Source organism: Triticum dicoccoides, unplaced genomic scaffold (assembly GCF_002162155.2).
Source record: "Triticum dicoccoides isolate Atlit2015 ecotype Zavitan unplaced genomic scaffold, WEW_v2.0 scaffold76783, whole genome shotgun sequence".
Lineage (NCBI taxonomy): Eukaryota > Viridiplantae > Streptophyta > Magnoliopsida > Poales > Poaceae > Triticum > Triticum dicoccoides.
The window spans coordinates 1-11235 of NW_021298393.1; the positions used below are offsets into that span (position 1 = coordinate 1).

General features: G+C 47.0%; 1 non-coding gene and 4 pseudogenes across 1 annotated transcript; 2 read left to right on the plus strand and 3 right to left on the minus strand.

The window, feature by feature from the left end:
• Positions 1-2759: 2759 nt before the first annotated feature.
• Positions 2760-2934, minus strand: LOC119347841 (annotated as a pseudogene).
• A 1828-nt stretch (positions 2935-4762) lies between these two features.
• On the plus strand, positions 4763-7536 carry LOC119347837 (annotated as a pseudogene).
• Positions 7537-7802: 266 nt separating this feature from the next.
• On the minus strand, positions 7803-7999 carry LOC119347839. Its single transcript, XR_005168561.1, has one exon. It is a non-coding gene; the product is annotated as a U2 spliceosomal RNA (small nuclear RNA).
• Positions 7923-10210, plus strand: LOC119347838 (annotated as a pseudogene).
• LOC119347842 lies at positions 10203-10381 on the minus strand (annotated as a pseudogene).
• Positions 10382-11235: the final 854 nt, after the last annotated feature.

The window sequence follows — 11235 nt, forward strand, 5'->3', positions numbered from 1 at the left end:
TTTTTTTTATTTTCTGCATTATTTATTTTCTTCTATTTATTTTTGAGTAATTTTTTTGTATAGTTTTTTTATTTTCTGCATTATTTCTTTTCTTCTATTTATTTTCTTTTGGAAATTGAATGCTACATACTGAACAATTAGGTAAATGACCGAAAAACAACAAATGATGTCAGAACATGTTGGAAATTGATGACGTCGCTTTGAATGCTGCATACTGAACACAAAAGAAGTCCGGAGTTTAATTAAGTTTAAAAAACATTGAAGTGGCCGTGTAACAGATGAGTTCTCGTTCGAAACCCTGATACTCCGAAATAGTATGTCCAATTTGTACACGAAGTGCGTCTAGTTTTTGCCGTGACCCTCTCTACTCTTTCGCGCATGCTATGCGGGTGATATGATGATACCATGCCAAGTTTCAACATTTTCAGAATTCATTTTGTAGTGATTTTCAATTTCATGGTCATTTAGCTCTCTAAACAATTAGGTAAATGACCGAAAAACAATAAATGATGTCAGAACATGTTGGAAATTGATGACGTTGCTTTGAATGCTGCATACTGAACACAAAAAAAGTCCGGAGTTCAAATAAGTTATTAAAAATAAAAAGAGGTGCAATGCTGGTTAATTTGCTTCAAGCCATTCGGAATAGTGTAGACTGCACTGCACATAGCTATTCCGCAAGGCTTGAAGCTAATCAACATGTAGGTGAGCATTGCAACTCTTTGTCATTGTCTGCGCACTCACGGCTTATAAACCGCTCATACTGCCTCTCTCTTGGCGAGGTGGGACTAAAAATCAGCTTACAAAGAAACTCTAGTACCGGTTCATGGCATGAACCGGTACTAAAGGTCTTCGTGGGGGCCCCAGACTGACCATAGCCAGACACAGCCTCATTAGTACCGGTTCGTGGCATGAACCGGTACTAAAGGTTACCCATGAACCGGTACTAATGATGCCCGCCCGCCTAGCCGTTGGAACCGGCACTAATGGTCACATTAGTGCCAACTCAAATTCAAACCGGCACTAATGTGCTTCACATTTGACCCTTTTTCTACTAGTGATGGTGGAGGGGGGCACCGCACACGGCTAAGAGACGATCAACTTGATCAACTTGTGTGTCTAGAGGTGCCCCCTGCCCCTGTATATAAAGGAGCAAGGGGGGAGGCGGGCGGCCTAGGAGAAGGGCGCGCCAAGGGGGGAGTCCTGCTCCTACCGGGAGTAGAACTCCTCCTTTCCTAGTTGGAGTAGGAGAGAAGGAAAGAGGAGGAGAGGGAGAAGGAAAAGAGGGTTGCACCCCTTGTGCAATTCGTACCAGAAGGGGGGCGCAGGCCTCCTTCCTTTTGGCCTATCTCCTCTATTTCCGTATGGCCCAATAAGGCCCATATACTCCCCGGCGAATTCCCGTAACTCTCTGGTACTCCCAAAAATACCCGAATCACTCGGAACCTTTCCGAAGTCCGAATATAGTCGTCCAATATATCGATCTTTACGTCTCGACCATTCGAGACTCCTCGTCATGTCTCCGATCTCATCCGAGACTCCGAACTCCTTCGATACATCAAAACATATAAACTCATAATATAATTGTCATCGTAGCGTTAAGCGTGCAGACCCTACGGGTTCGAGAACTATGTAGACATGACCGAGACACATCTCCGGTCAATAACCAATAGCGAAACCTGGATGCTCATATTGGCTCCTACATATTCTATGAAGATCTTTATCGGTCAGACCGCATAACAACATATGTTGTTCCCTTTGTCATCGGTATGTTACTTGCCCGAGATTCGATCGTCGGCATCTCAATACCTAGTTCAATCTCGTTACCGGCAAGTCTCTTTACTCGTTCCGTAATACATCATCTCGCAACTAACTCATTAGTTACAATGCTTGCAAGGCTTAGGTGATGTGCATTACCGAGAGGGCCCAGAGATAACTCTCCGACAATCGGAGTGACAAATCCTAATCTCGAAATACGCCAACCCAACAAGTACCTTCGGAGACACCTGTAGAGCACCTTTATAATCACCTAGTTACATTGTGACGTTTGGTAGCACATAAAGTGTTCCTCCGATAAACGGGAGTTGCATAATCTCATAGTCATAGGAACATGTATAAGTCATGAAGAAAGCAATAGCAACAAACTAAACGATCAAGTGCTAAGCTAACGGAATGGGTCAAGTCAATCACATCATTCTCCTAATAATGTGATCCCATTAATCAAATGACAACTCATGCATATGGTTAGGAAACATAACCATCTTTGATCAACGAGCTAGTCAAGTAGAGGCATACTAGTGACACTCTGTTTGTCTATGTATTCACACATGTATTATGTTTCCGGTTAATACAATTCTAGCATGAATAATAAACATTTATCATGATATAATGAAATAAATAATAATTTTATTATTGCCTCTAGGGCATATTTCCTTCAGAGACACGGCGACGTGAAACTCCGACCCGCGGCGAGGGCGGCGACCTGCGTGGTGGGGGTGGGGCAGGTGGTCGGGGATTGACCGGAGGCGTGGGTGCATGTGGGCTGCATGCGGCGCTCCCCTTTTTTCTTCTGACGAGGATTGTGTGCGTGAGGAAGGAGAGAATTGACTTTTGTGCGAAGGGATACCCCCCTTTTTTCTTCTGACGAGGAATGCGTGCGTGAGGAAGAAGGAGAGAGTTGACTTTTGTGCGAAGGGATAAGGCTAATCTGAGGGCCTCTGGCCTTGATCTAATTACAAGCATCCCATCTCAAGAAATGAAAATTTTAAGTTGATGGGCAACACCTGAGGGACCAAATGGCAAGCCATTGTGGTGGTCTCTCTCCCATAAAAAATAAATTTAATATCATTGTGGGCACATGATTCACATATCAAATATTAAACTGATAAGAACAGATACTACACTTGATCTTAGCCAAAAAGCCGAGAAAGATATGAGTTGAACCGCTGCCCTACCCCTCTATTTATCCCCTCCTACCGGACGCAGCTTCGGTGCCTTAAAGGCACCTGCCTTTGGGTCACTGACATGTGGGCTAGCCACTTATTGGGCCCACATGTCATAGACACAAAGGCAGGTGCCTTAAGGCACTGAAATATAGTCCCCTCCTACCCTCCTATCCTCTCCTCGCCTAGCGAGGTGGTACTAAACGAACTGCTCGCGCCTGACGGTACAATGCCACCAAGCTAGCCTCTTGCGTGGGCCTAAACATAGAAGGCCTTTTGCAAGGCCTATTTTACGATCACAGCGCTGGCTAATGAGTTGCTCGCGCCGCTGTTTTGTGATCACAGCGCTGGCGAACGCCACGGCTCGAGGGGCAGTCTGCCGAGAATCAGCCGCGTGCACACGCCCGGAGCTATATATATCTACAGCTAAGAGCATCTCCAGCCGCGCCCTCAACAAGACCCCCTAGGCGACTTTTCGGCCGCCGGTGCTAAAAAATCGGCCCAGTCACGCCCCAAGGACCCAATTTTCGTCGGCTCGGGCTGAAATTGGCGCCGGCGGACCCAACCCAAATCCGGCGTGCTGGGGGGCGCTCGGGGGCGCTGGGCGAATCGTTTTTGGCGCGAAAGAGCCACGGGCCCTCCTTGCCAGCGACTCGTCTCGCTTCTCGCCGCTTCATCGTCCTCATCGCCTCGTTTCCCGCGGCGAATCAATGCCAAAGCTGCCGCGCGCTGCCGCACCGGTCAGCCTCCGTCGTTGATGCCTCACGGGCGGCGCAGTGAAGGCGTGACGACGCGTGTCCCCACGCATGCCACGCGTAGACGCGGCGGCTACGCGTGCTCGCGGAGCCTCCACCTATATAAGCCAACCCCCAGCGCGCCGGTGGCACGCACAGAGTCTCCACCGCTGACGCACCCTCTCTCCCCTTCCTTCCTCTCCCCTCACCGTCCCAGTTCAAAGAAATGGCCGAACGATTCCCAGGTGACGGCGCGGCGGCGAACGGCTTCAGCCGCCGCCACCTTCACGAGGACGAAGCTTGGCTCCTCTTCGAGACCGAGTACCCGGTCTTGCCGGACATGCGGGTGCCCGAGGCGTGGAGAATCAGCGCCGGCGGGGTCCCGGTGCCACCACCGCCCACCGGGGTGGCACGGCGTGCGGAGATCGCACGTATCCGCGCCTCCCTGCCGCGGGCGGCGAGGGAGGGGCCGCGCTACGTCCCCGACAGTCCGCTCTAGGAGCCGTACTTCCGCCGCCGTCACGCCGAGCAGCTCGAAGCCACCAACGCTGGAGGCCGTCCTTGAGTACATCGAGGGCGGCAACACGCCGAGGCTGGAGTACTGCGAGCCCCCGTCCTTCTCTCGCCGCTGTGGGAGCTCGTGGACGCCGAGGCGCATGGACCCTGGGGCGTCCTCCTCCTCGTCCGGTCGGTCGACCGGCTCTCCCTGCCTCCGCCCCGTCAAGCCGGAGCCCCAGGACACGCGTGTCAGCCGGCGCACCCGCCGCTCCGGTGTCCGCATCGCCGACTCCACCCCCGCCTCTGGCCGCCTCGTCTTCGTCGCGCCCAAACCGGAGCCCAGCCTCCCCCCGGAGTACGAGGAGCTAGCTCGGCGCGGCTTCTCTGACGAGGACGCCCTACGGTGGGCGCGCGACGACTACCTCCGCGACGAGATGGTCCGGCAGCGCCGGGCCCTGGAGGAGATCGCCGCCCTCAAGCGTGGGCGCGAGGACGAGCACGGCGTCGTGATCCTCGATAGCGACGACGACGAGGACGCCGCCGGACCGTCCAACCCGCCGCGCCAACCGGGGGAGGGTTGCAGCAGGGATGGCGGCCGTGGCGGAGGCGACGACGACGACAACGGCGGCGGCGACTACACACGGTTCTATAGCCTCCTCGGCATGTAGAACGGCAACGAGCGGCGAGGCGAGGGAGACGGGGGGCCTAGTAGTGTGTTTTTTTTCTTTTTTGTAAAATATTTTAAATATGTATAAACTCTCGCCGTGTTTGGTTGAATTTGGTTTGAACTTGCCGAAATATGTATGAACTCGCCGAAAATGGTTGAATTTGCGCCATGTTTGTGCCTCATTTTAATTTTCACAAAAATTCGTGGGCGCCGCGACTGGGTGGCATCACGCCCCCAGCGCGCGTTTTGCGCCGGTGCGCCCCCAGGGGCGATTTTTAGCGCCTCCTTGAGGGCCAACGGCTGGAGATGCTTTAACCATCACGGGTCACGGCCGAGCGCTGTTGTCAGTAGCGGGCGGAATCCGAGCTCAGTTCCACCATCCTTTCTGAAAGAGCAATTCTGCAAGTGCGTTCATGAGTTATTCAGAACATAGGTTGCTGCAGTCTTCTCTAAATTCACGAGTTATTATTCAGACATTCTCCACCCTCAAAGAACTCAGCAGACCGGATGTCCATTATTAACAGAAAGGCCATGGGATGAGTCGCTAATGATGGAAGTCAGGGACGTCACACAGAAGTTCTTTCAGCTCCCTCACGAGGAAAAATTGAAGATCAAAATGACACCTCAGAGTGATTATAGGTGTGATATCTGAATAAAAACCCAACTCTTCTTGTAGCTAGTTGGTTGGTCCTTGGAATATCTCTACATAAGTACATATGCAATGAACTTTCTTGTGGTCTATCATCAGAGGGTATCAGAGTGGGAGAAAATGTTACCAAGGGTAAACCTAATATGCATGAAGCAATTCATGTAAGTTCATCTGTCCCTCAATTTCTTGTAATACTTGTTTAAATTGTTCTGTCATTTTTAGCTAAACCCTTAGAAAAAATTTGCAATGCTACATGCCTATCGAACCGGGCAGATATGGTAATCATGCTAAACCAATGGAAGAATCTAATTTGTGGTATGTTTTCAACTTCCCTTCTCTGTTTTTCTTTAGGATCCCTTCTCTGTTCTTTTCTCTGAAGGTATATTTTAGAGAGCCGTCGTCACATTTTTTTCAGAAAACGGTTCACTGCCTGCTTTTCTGAAGGTAACACTGTTAGACACCTATTGATGTCAGTATGTTCACCATGTAAAAAAATGCTCCTTTACTACTTAATACGCTTTAAAGAGCTGAATAGTTTATCTTCCATGCAGGCCAGATTATCCATCAAATTTTGACACGCTGCTGGAAAACTATATAAGCCTTCTACAAAGTCCACTTATCTGAATTACTTATTCTTTTATGCTCATCGATCGTATCTGACAGTGTTTATCATGCCATTTTTTATTTCAGATCTTTCAAGGAAGATCATGCGAGGCATAGCCTTGGCACTGGGCGCGCAGTTGGATGCTTTCGAAGGCGGAACAACAGGAGATGCTTTCTGGGTTCTCAGATTGATTGGCTATCCATTCTCAGCTGGCATCCCACCACGCATTGATATTGGATGGTAAGCACACAAAAAAACATATTTGTCTTATGCTTACTTGGGTGGATACATCTGACTGCTTTTCTTCGATACACCATGCATCCTATGATCAATTCAGTGGAGCTCACACAGATTATGGTTAGTACATTGTATCGTGTTCTTTAAGTCAATACTAGAACACTGTATCGTGTTCTTTAAGTCAATACTAGAATAATATGTTTGCCTTTTTAGGAAAAACGCACATGGTATTTTTCAAAACATTAAACCAAAAATCCTGGGGGGAATACTTTTCCTAATTTTGTTAAACTGCAGGCCTTTTTGACACTGGTGAATCAGGACGGTGATATCTGTGCTCTTGAGATACTTATTACTTCACTAGCACACATATCTTGTACTATTATCCATCTATGCCCTCTGTTTCCTCTGTCAAGAAGCAAAGAGATTGATCTGCTGAAACTCTTTAGTAAATTTGGTATCAGGTAAGGAACCAGTCTGGTGAGTGGATATAAGCCAAGCCCGTACCCGGGACCTTAGTTTGCAACATCGGAGACATGCTGAAGGTTTCCTTGTTTGCAACTTCACTGAATTTTATCTGTTTTGTCCGCCTAATTCAGTCTTTTCTTGTAGCAACCTTATCAATTGTAAATCATTTTCTTGTAGCTATCAATATTTATTGATGTTAATGTTCACAATGCAACGAAATACTTAATTTTTTTCGACCAATAAGAAGTACTTAATTAATGTTCTTTAAAGAAGTGAATTGTTTATCTTCCATGCCGGCCAGATTATCAATCAAGATTGTACGCGCTGCTGGAAAACCATATAAGCCTTCTACGAGGTCGACTTATATGAATCACTTTGCTTTATTTTTTTTAGAGGAATCTGAATCACTTTGCTTATTCTTTTATGCTCGTCAACCGTATCTAGTAATGTTGATCATGCTATTTTTCATTTCAGATCTCTGAGTTATGTTTCAATTTCTGAAACATGTTCAGAACCAAATCACATGATGATATGCACAAGAAAAACAGTCGGACATTTCTGGCAGTCGGATGCCGAGAACTTAGACAGTATCCAGTCCCATTTTCTTTGTTGGGGAGCCACAGGTGGGGTTTGGCCGCACTACAGTTACGTATGGTGGGTGGCCATCGTGCTGCAGAAGTGCAGAGTGCAGACTTCAGACCAACCACCACAATCATCAAAAACTCATCGCGCTGGCCTGATTGTTGAGCGGAAACAGGCGACACTTTTACTTACTCACGGGCTCATTTGTTGCCTTCCACCTTCGTCAGTGGGTTATTCATGTGCTCTCTGAATGTAATAGCAGAAGAGGGGCTGACGAGGTGTTGTGGTCACCGTCCTGTGCTACAAACTGGCAGCAACAAACAACAAACCGAATGCTTCACCTCAAAGGCTTGGACACAGATTGAGTTTCAAGCATCTTCATCTCAATCTCATCTCAAGATATTAAAATTTAAACTTAATTTGGTTGGGGTACGCCTGCCCAGGCAGTAGTGCAACACACTAGGCGACACCTGAAGGACCCAATGGCAAGCCATTGTGGTGGCCCCTCCCCCATAAAAAATAAATTTAATATCGTTGTGAGCACATGGCCCACATATCAGATATTAAACTGATAAGAACAGATACTACACTTGATCTTAGCCAAAAGGCCGAGAAAGGTATAATTTGATCTGTTGCCCTGCCCCTCTACTTGTACCCTCCTCGCCCTCCCGTCCCCTCCTCGCTAAGCGAGGTGGTACTAAACTAACGACCTGCAGCGGACATTGCAATGCCACCAAACCAGCCTCTTCCGTGGGCCTAAACAAAGAAGGCCTTTTGGCAAAGGCCTATATAACCGGCCTGATTTGCCCCTGGATTGCTGTTTTGCGATCAGAGTTGGCGAACGCTGTCGGACTGCTGACAGTGACGGGAGGAATCCAGGCTCAGTTCCCCATCTTTTCTGAAAGAGAAATTCTGCAGTGCGTTCGTGAGTTATTCAGAACATAGGTTGCTGCAGACTGGATGTTGGAGTGTGACGGAAGAAGTTGTTCTCCTTGAGGACATCCGGCTCTGATCGATACATGTTTATCCTTGGAAATTTCTCTTTTCCGTGCCAATCGTGTTACGGAGATTTCTCGCCCTAGGCAGCAGATGCACTGTTTGTTTATCTAAAAAGTGAGCTCTGTTTTCCTCTTTGCATGATCAGGTATCAGCCCGCTCGTCGACAAGATCGACGACCCTGACATGGCCGACCAAAAGTATGCTGGACGACGCTTGCAGGGAGGCCGGATTCTTCTATGTGGTAACCGCTCGTTCAACTTTGTGATGCCAAGTAATTTGGACCTGTAAGCAAACTATGTATACTAACTTTTATGTTGTTGTGGTATCTCAACTAAACATGGAAATAAACAGCATCAACAGTTTACAAACAAAATACTGTGCTGTCACCAGTAGTAGAGTGTAAAATACTGTGTGTGTGTGTGTGTGTGTGTGTGTGTGTGTGTGTGTGTCATGTTCAGTTGTTGTGTGCAGCTGGTCTTTCCCCTTCTGTTTTATGAGCAAAACTGGTTCTAGATGCTGCTCAACTCATCTGTTGAGTCCTAATTAACCATGCCAAATGATGACTGTGTATTATCAACAGAAAGGCCATGGGATTTTGGACTCGCTAATGATGGAAGTCAGGGACGTCACATGCATGTTCTTTCAGCTCCCTCGTGAGGAAAAACTGAAGATCAAAACGACTCCTCAAAGTGGTTATAGGTGTGATATCTAAATAAAAACTTAGCTTTTCTTGTAGCTTGTTGTTTGGTCCTTGGAAAACCACTACATATGTAAATGAACTTTCTTATGGTCTATAGTCACAGGATATCAGAGAGTGGGAGAAAATGTTACCAAGGGTAAACCTGATACGCACGAAGCAATTGATGTAAGTTTACATCTGTCTCTGAATTTCTTGTCATGATTGTTTAAATTATTCTGTTTTTTTAGCTAAACCATTAGAACAAAAAATTGCAGTGCTACACACCTATAGAACCGGGCAGATATGGTGATCTTGCTAAACTAATGGAAGGATCTAATTTGTGTGTTTTCAACTTCCTTTCTCTGTTCTTCTTTAGGGGTCCCTTCTCGGTTCTTTGTTCTGAAGGTATATTTTAGAGCACCGTGATCGCATTTTTTGAGAAAGCCGTTCACTACCTATTTTTTTTGTGCATTAGAAAATCCTGTAACATTATTATACACCTATCAATATTTATTGATGTTAATGTTCACAATGCAAAGAAGTACTTAATTAATGTGCTTTAAAGAACTGATTGTTTATCTTCCATGCAGGCCAGATTATCAATCAAAATTTGACGCACTGCTGTAAAACCATATAAGCCTTCTACGAAGTGGACTTATCTGAATCACTTTACTTTACTTTTTTGAGAGGAATCTGAATCAATTTGCTTATTCTTTTATGCTCGTCAACCGTATCTAACAGTGTTGATCATGCCATTTTTCATTTCAGATCTTTCAAGGAAGATCATGAGAGGCATAGCCTTGGCACTGGCTGCGCCTTTGGAGGCGGAGTGGCGGGAGATGCTTACTGGGTAAAGCGGGGCATAAAGCCTTTTTCGGTAGTGATGCTTACTGGGTTCACAGATTAATTGGCTCTATCCAGTCTTAGATGACATCCCACAAGAGGAACACACTTATATTGGATGGTAAGCACACATATACCCTAAAAAAGAAGTTATCTTGTGGCATGTTGATACATCCCACTCTGTTTTTCTTCTCTATTCCAGTAGATCTCACACAGATTATGGTGAGTACACCACTCTTGGTTTAACATCATTGTATTTACAGCAATTGATTATGGTGAACGCTTCTCTATTCGGTGAAGAAAACGGGTAGCGTTCCCAAGTACGATAAGGTGGTGTACAGGGAGCACCTGGTGCAGAATGTTCCCATAAAAAATAAATTTAATGTCATTGTGAGGATGTACCCCACATATCAAATATCAAATATTAAACTGATAATAACAAATACTACACTTAATCTTAGCCAAAAGGCCGAGAAAGGTATGAGTTGAACCGCTGCCCTGCTCCTCTATTCGTACCCTCCTCGTCCTCCCGTCCCTTCTTCGCCGAGCGAGGTGGTACTAAACTAACCACCTGCGGTGCGGAGTGCGGACGGTGCAATGCTAGCCTCTTGCGCGTGGGCCTTAAACAAGGAAGGCATTTTCGGCAAGGCCTGATTCACGCGCCTCTTGCTGTTTTTTTTTGAAGGGAACGCGCCTCTTGCTGTTCTGCGATCACCGCCCTCTTGTTTTCGGCAAGGAGGGGCAGACTGCGGAGAACGCGAGCCGCGTGCACACGGTTACGGGCGGAGCTATGTCGGACTGCTTCAACCAAAATATGTATGTACTGCTGACAGTCACGGGCGGAATCGGGGCTCTATTCCACATCCTTTCTGAAGGAGAAATTCTGCAGTGTGTTCATGAGTTATTCAGAATATATGTTGCTGCGGTCTTCTCTGAATGCACGAGTTATTATTCAGACATTCTCCGCCCTCTCTGAACTCAGCAGGCTGGATGTTGGAGTGTGACGGAACAACTACTTCTCCTTGAGGACATGTAGCTGATCGATACATGTTTGTCCTTGGAAAGTTCGCTTTTCCGCACCTGTCGTGCTAAGGCGATTTCTCGCTCTAAGCAGGTGATATGATTGATGCACTGTTTGTTTATCTCAAAAGTGAGTTCTCTTTTCCTCTTTGCAGGTGATATCAGCACGCTCGTCGACAAGATCGACGACCCTGACATGGCCGCCTACGAAGGTTTGCTGGACGACGCTTGCAGCGACGCCGGATTCTTCGGTGTGGTGATCACTCGTTCAACTTTGTGGTGGCAATGTGGACCGCTAAGCAGGCTATGCAAAACT